Source organism: Stegodyphus dumicola, chromosome X1 (assembly GCF_044657685.1).
Source record: "Stegodyphus dumicola isolate Sdum_Otavi_A_Nest chromosome X1, ASM4465768v1".
Classification (NCBI taxonomy): Eukaryota; Metazoa; Arthropoda; class Arachnida; order Araneae; family Eresidae; genus Stegodyphus; species Stegodyphus dumicola.
This window is the reverse complement of record NC_140780.1, coordinates 98,768,132-98,775,260: the sequence shown is the minus strand read 5'-3', so window position 1 is coordinate 98,775,260 and position 7,129 is coordinate 98,768,132.

Sequence of the window (7,129 nt, the reverse complement as noted above, 5' to 3'; positions counted from 1 at the left end):
CCGTTCTTCTACTTTCAAACTGGATTGCTAGCTCAAATAACTTTTCCAGTGAAGTCGGATTCCTTAATTCAATAAAGTCTTGTACTTGGGGAAGTAACCTCGGCAAAATCACTTGAATTATCTTAGGATCCGGACGGTTTCCATACAGGAGTTTGAAGACGTGAATTTTTCTTAAAATAAAGGTGGAAAGATTTTCGATTCTTTGCTGATATATGCTGAAAAGTTCCGTTTCTAATTTCGCACGATCCCTTACGACAGGGAAGGCTTTTACTAGGGCAGTCTTGAAATTTTCGTAAGTATAGGTGGGACTTCCCGCTTGACCCAAGAGACTTCTGCCTATGCATTTGAACTAATTAAGCGCTTGGCCCCTCAAAGCGCTGGTAGCTAAGGTGACTTTTTGGAACTCATGCACGGGATACATCATGAAGTGGTCGTCTAGTTTTTCCAAAAAACAGGTTACCGGTGAGTTTCCATTAAATCTTGCTTCTGGTTTCATCGAAGCGCGCATGGTCTGGACGATGTAACTAAATCCTTCCAGGGCGGCAGCTGGCATTTCTGGATTTTGAGCCGTTTCTGCAGGCAGCACAGGTTCTTCTTGAAACTCGGCCATGGTTATTCTTCTTCGTTGGGCGCCACTATCAGGATCAATATTCCTTCTAACCTTCTTCGGGAATATGCAAGGACCTGACTCGGAACAGAGAGCTTACTAAAGCTATGTTCAAAACTGTGGGAAGTAAACAGGATACACAAAAAGGGTATACAAAACCCTTTATTTTTCTCTATTTGCAATGGCTTCCGTACTTCGGAATACACCGACCCGCTACTTGGGGTCAAAACGTAAAAAGTATAAAAATAAAACTAAACGCTAATTTAACTTTAGAATAATAAACGTGGAAGATTGGCCTTATATTAACAGGAAGCATATGTAGTACAGAGAACTGTCAACACTACATTACGTTTAACATTTATCAAGAGGATTAAAACCTCTGGCCTGGAAGGCAACAAGCAACTGCGTAAAACTTCTAAGGTAAGCGGCCTGCTTCGACTCACTGCTTCCTCTCTCTCTCTTGGCAAAAAGCCACAACTTAAATACTTGGCGTTCGCCAGACAAACTTTGCATAAAAACCTTAACGCTTATAATTCTGGCCGGAAGTAGAAAATAAGAAGTGATAGTAAAGATTTAAAATAAAATAAACGTTAGTAAAACTTAAGATCCTTACAACATTACCGCTTCTTTTCAACATGCAACCTATTTGAAAATACTTGATCTGTTTTTAGAAATAGAGCTAAACTTTTCTCATTATAGTAAGAGAAAGACGTTCAACCGAATGTAAGAACGCGTTTCTGTGAGTAAAATTTTGTAGGATAATCTTCTGCAAAATGCTTCAATTTTATAATAAATATGTGCATAATATATGCAAAATTTAAGAACGGATTTTATAATCATATATATATTTACAAATTCGTTTTTCAAAATCGTAGTTTTTTTTTTTTTTTTTTTCCAGTCTCAAAACGGCATTTTATAGCGTTTCACTATAAACGGCGAATCAACTTTTAAATTGTTGCCACCAAATATTATCGTCCTGTATATTTAAAGAAATTAAATCATTAAGAACCTTCATGAATATATGTTTTGCATTATTAAAAATACAGTACCTAGAGCCATCAAATTAAGAATAACGTAATCCTTCATTCGAATATGCACACTGGAAACTGGAATTTTTAAGTTCGAATTTGTTTTATTATCTCTTTCATATTTTGTAAAACTTTGACGAATTTTTGATTAGGAAACTCAACAGTTTCAAAGTGAGCAGTGGTAACACTAATGAATAAAATATTTTTATCTCCAGCGTGCGAGACTGTTTATCGGAAATTCTAAAGATATGCTGCTTTTAAATATTTTATGATATTGCTGTTGAATTGGAAACACAAGTTGAATTTCGTCAATCGGCTGCATACAACGAGAAATATACAAATGTCCCGTTTTTGTTCTTAATATCAAACATTCGCTATCTTCGACGCCACAGAATAAATCTATAAAGTTTTGTCTCGAGTTCGAGGGTCCATACGTAATCGATAATATATGCGCATCAGTGTTTTATCTTAGATCAAGTTTTGGATCGGATTGCATTAAAATGCCAACCAAAAGACTTTATTAAAAAAGGTCACATGTAGGAATAACGTAGAAAGGCGGAGAGCTTGTTCGATAGAAAGTCATCCTGTGGGGGGATTTATAAATGCGCAAAGGGAATTGTGTTTCCTCTTCTTAGCATAGTAAAGAGGAGACCACGGCCAAGAAAGTCTGTAAAGAGACCTAAAAGGCATCCGTGTTAGCTCAAGATGTTGAAGAGTCTTGCAAAAATAACAGCCAAGCAGGAGCGGGCATCCGAAGGGAAGAGGGAGAACGTTGTCGGGCAACACGGAGTGCGACACTATTACCGATACCCTATTCAATAGAGCAGACAGAACAATAAATGAGGAGAGAAGCCGAGTGGAAAGCTGAGAGCAATCGAAGTGCGTTCTCCATCTGACAAAGTAAGGCTTCAGGAGTAAAGCGAAGACCGACGGAAACCGTTAAACGGCAGTGATATATGAAAGGCTAAGGAACCAGTTGTGGAAGAAAAACGGACAATGTCCAAACGACTAGCAATCACTCAGACAGCAACAAAGGATCTGCGTGCAGCAAATGATGGAGGGACATAATTGGGAAGAATTTCTGAGGAGCAGAGTGCGGCCATACAGAGATGGAAATACATCTAGCTTCACGAAAAGATTAGTGGAAATTTTCTGTTTGAATTAAGAAACGGTGTCTGAGTGTCTGAGTGCTTAAGTTGCTAGTTTCGTGCTTTGACTTTAGTTGAGGATTTTACCATAAGGTGTGTATTCACAAATATAAATGCTTTTTATCCGTATTGTATGCAATCAAAGTAGTTTTCATATCCATATATATATATATGTGTGTGTGTGTGTGTGTGTATGCATGTATGTATAATGAATGTATGCATTGTAAAACGTGATGAAGTATTGATCAGAGGATTTTTTGTGTACTCTCCATCCACCATCTTTTAGCTTGAAAGACGCTAGTGTTTTGTTTTAATTGTCTTTATGTTGTAATGTGTCAAGAACTAATCTTTGTGGACACACATTTTCGTGCCACACTCATAAAGCTGGGGAGTAAGCCAAATATACTATGCATAACGGAAATTTAAATGTGTGAATACGTATCATGAATTGCATGTTGTCTTGAATTTCTACTAAAATATTTTACCTTCGCGGAAACCGGAAGGAAATGTGGTAAATATAGTAAAACTTTCTATAACATTTGGAAGGAAGGGGATTTATAGCATCTCAAATCATGGAAAACTTGACTCTATATAGTTCTAGTTAAATTACATGTCCTTGGCAACTAGAACCTCTGAGAAGAGTATAGCGACTATTCCTTGTTTTTCTTACAACTCCAGAAATAAAGTCCAGAAAAAGGTTAAAATACACTTTGATTCCAAACAAATAATAAAAAACGGTTGGCCCTTCTCGGGTTTGTAGGAAAGTCTCCACTTGAGCTTTAACCTACGATAGAAAAGAAGAAACTCAATTCTAACTAACTAAAATTTAGCCGCAGCTCTACAGAAATAACTAACCGAGTTGGCCCGTAATTAAACCTCACCGGCGAATACTAACAGGCACTTAAGGCTACGGCTAAACTTTTTAAGATAGGCTTTTAAGATAGGCTTAAAGCAACAACGTGGCCCGAAGGCAGAACACGCTCTACTGAGCTTTCCATTAAATACTGGTTCTATATCATTTACATAAAACGCGATACTGAAAACTCATTCTGCCAGGGAGTTGTAGGTGGGAAGCAAGAATTTAATAGAAAGAAATTAAAATAACACCTACAACTCTTTTTACAGAAATTAGAAACAGCAATTTTCTATCACGATCTTTAAACTTTCGTTTTTAAATAAATTAAATTTCAGTGCCGGAGACTGTAAACTAGATTTTAGTTAACGCGTTATTTCTTATGTTGAATCTAATATGTACTTCTGTAGTTTTGTCTACTAGACTAGAAATGAAAATTAATTAAGTTTCAATAATGAAGGAGAATTTAAAATTAAAAACAAAGAAAATTTTGGGAGTTTACGAATAGAGCGACGGGAGGCTGCTCTATAATTCTTCAAGTTTCTTTTACATACGTTTTCATTTGTAATTATGAGAGAATTCACATTACCATAGGAGCCAGATTCTTACTTTTTAATATTTGACTTGTTGTGAAAAGTGATCTACTACCTCTCCCCAAACAGTGGAAGTTTAAATTTTGTTACTTTAGTTGTAACTTTATGATGAAGAGCCAATACCCGTTTTTTTAACCATTTTATTACGGCTTATTTTTTGTAGTGGTGGTTTACTGTTGGTTCTAGTTACTTTGTTGTCAAGAGTTTGCGTTGTGAAATTTTAAGTGAAGATGGGAGGAAAATCATCGAATGTTCTAGAAAGGCTACGCAGCATGAATTTAAGTGTAATTTAAGTGAAACCTTATACCTTAAATATATTTATAAAATAAGTTTTAAAATTATCGGTTTAATCCATTTATATATCAAGCCCATTTTTCCATGAAGCAACGATCTGAGCAACTCAAAACTGTCAGCGTATTTTTTTCATTCTTTTATGATATAGAAACAGTGACCGCGACTTTTTTAAATTTATGATTAATAAACTCAGCCGCTTCCTGCTTTCAATTTTCCAGAAAGCAAAACAAATACATACCGAACTGCCGTTTGTTAAACTCATCTCCGCCGGATATAAAACTCAAACTGGCGAAAGCCTGATTATTGATTCGGAACAAACTGTTTGTGGCTGATTAAATCTGTTTATAGTTCATTCATTTACGTTTCAATTATATAGTGCTTCAATAAAATCGGTTTAGCAGAAATTTCTGCCAGTGTAGTGAGAACCAATATCCCCTGGTTTGTTGGGAACACTTCCCTAGTTTCTGCCAGACATTACTTGCAAATCTCTTTGTCTGGACTAGAGATGAGAGCGACAGAACACATTTATCATTTGATTAACAAAAACAATCCTCTTGAGGCACTGGAAACAAGTTCTTTGATTATAAATGAATGAGCGTTTCCCGGACTTAAAGAATAGATGACGTTTAAGTTAACCCTGGTTTCCCTTTCTCGAACACGGCTGATAGTTAACAGACGTGCATACACACATTAGGTTTACAAGATGATATCAGAAGACATCATGAAATGCTTCTTTGAATTTTCAAACATTATTAATCTTTGATTGGAAAACGAAAATTGTCGTTGTAGGCTGAAGTAAAAAGAAAAGGAAATATTGATTACGCCTATAATAACCAGGAATTGGTAGAGACACTAGGTTTTTTTGAAGCAGGAGTACATGAAAAATGAGCAATGCCGTCTCTGAGACTCGAACCTGGGCCTCTCGAATACGCGCCGAGTGTGTTACCGTTACACCATGAAAGCATGCTAGAAAGAGGGAGAAAATACCTTACAAAGTGACCAATCCACTTGATAAACAAAAGGTCAATTTTACCCTGGCAAGAAACGGGAACTTTTAGTTTGAACAAATCACTGGAAGGAATATTTTTATTTGATGTGTGCGTGACTTAGAACATGTCGAAAATGCCTAAACTAAACGTTTAATGTCTAAAAGAAAAGGATATATTTCTACAAGATTTGGTATCGTTTGGTAAATGCAGCCAAAGACAAGCGGCTTTTAAAAGGGTGATTTCCCAAACTGCAGTGTTGTGTGTATTCCAGTGTTAAACTGTGTATTCCAGAGGTCCGTGATTCGATTCCCGGCTAGGGCGTTGCTTATTTTGCCCAATCTCCTGCTTCCAAAAATACCTAATGTCTCTACATTGGCGCCCGAACTAAAAGTGTGGTGGATGATGATTCTCCAAACCCAGGATTTGGCGATTGGGTTCCCTAAAAACCCCAGTCGCCCTTTAAAACGGGGAGTATATAAGGTATTTCTCCCGCCTTCTTAGCATGTTCTAGAATTATCTACATTCTTCCATGAAGATAAGTCATGGAAATTATTGAATGTAAGGCTTCCCAAGGAACACACTTATTTATCTGGGAAGTATCGCTCAGGCGACAGAACCCCAAAATAAACATTGAGTAGTTCTGATCATGGTAAATATTGCGCTTTAAGTGGTGCAACTCTTGTTTTTGCACATATCAATGATACCTTACCTTCTTCTTCAAAAAACGATTTAGCATAAATAACTGCACAATACGCCTTCTCAGATGAATCGCAAAACGCATGTAACTCTATTTTGCAATGATTATCAATTAAAATCCTTCTAGTAAATTTTAAGTTGCTAAGCGAATTTAACTCTTCCTGAAAAGAGTCCAAATGGTCGATCGTTGTGGATTAAGAGTCTCACCCCAATCTAACTTGTCAGTCCACAAGACTTGAAGAATATTTTTGCAAAAATAATAACTAGGGTTAACCAGCCTAAAGGGTAAAAGAGTCTGGAAACTTCTGAGAGCACATTCCTTTTAGTGACAACTGAAATTACAAAAGGTGGAATGTTAAAACTAAATGTGTCACTTTGAGGGTGCCAGTTTATTCCTAACACCTTTCTTGATTGTTCCTTGAAAATGTCTAACTGATGTGCATTTTTTCTGAGTTTTTGTGGTATTCCTTCTAATACATTAGGCATGTTAGATAACCATTTCAGAAGTATGAATCCTCCTCTACGCATAAGATTATCTATGTCATGTATTAAATTTTTGGCAGCAGTTCTTGATGCAGCACCTGTTAAAAGATCATCCACATAAGAATCAGATTTGATAACTTCCAAAGCCCTTGGAAAATCCTTTTGTTCATCTAACGCTAACTGGAGAAGAGAACGGAATGACAAGAAGGGTGCAGGGAAGTTCCATATGGTCACCGTTAATAATCGATATTCTTGAATTATTTCATTCACGTGATTTCTCCAAAGAATGCGCTGAAAATTCGTATCTTCTTGATGCACACGAATTTGTCTATGCATTTTTATATATCCGCACAGATAACAACGGCATAGGTTCTAAATCGGATGAGAATGTCAAACAACTCTAGTTGAATTCTAGGACCTACGTGTAGCAGGTCCTTA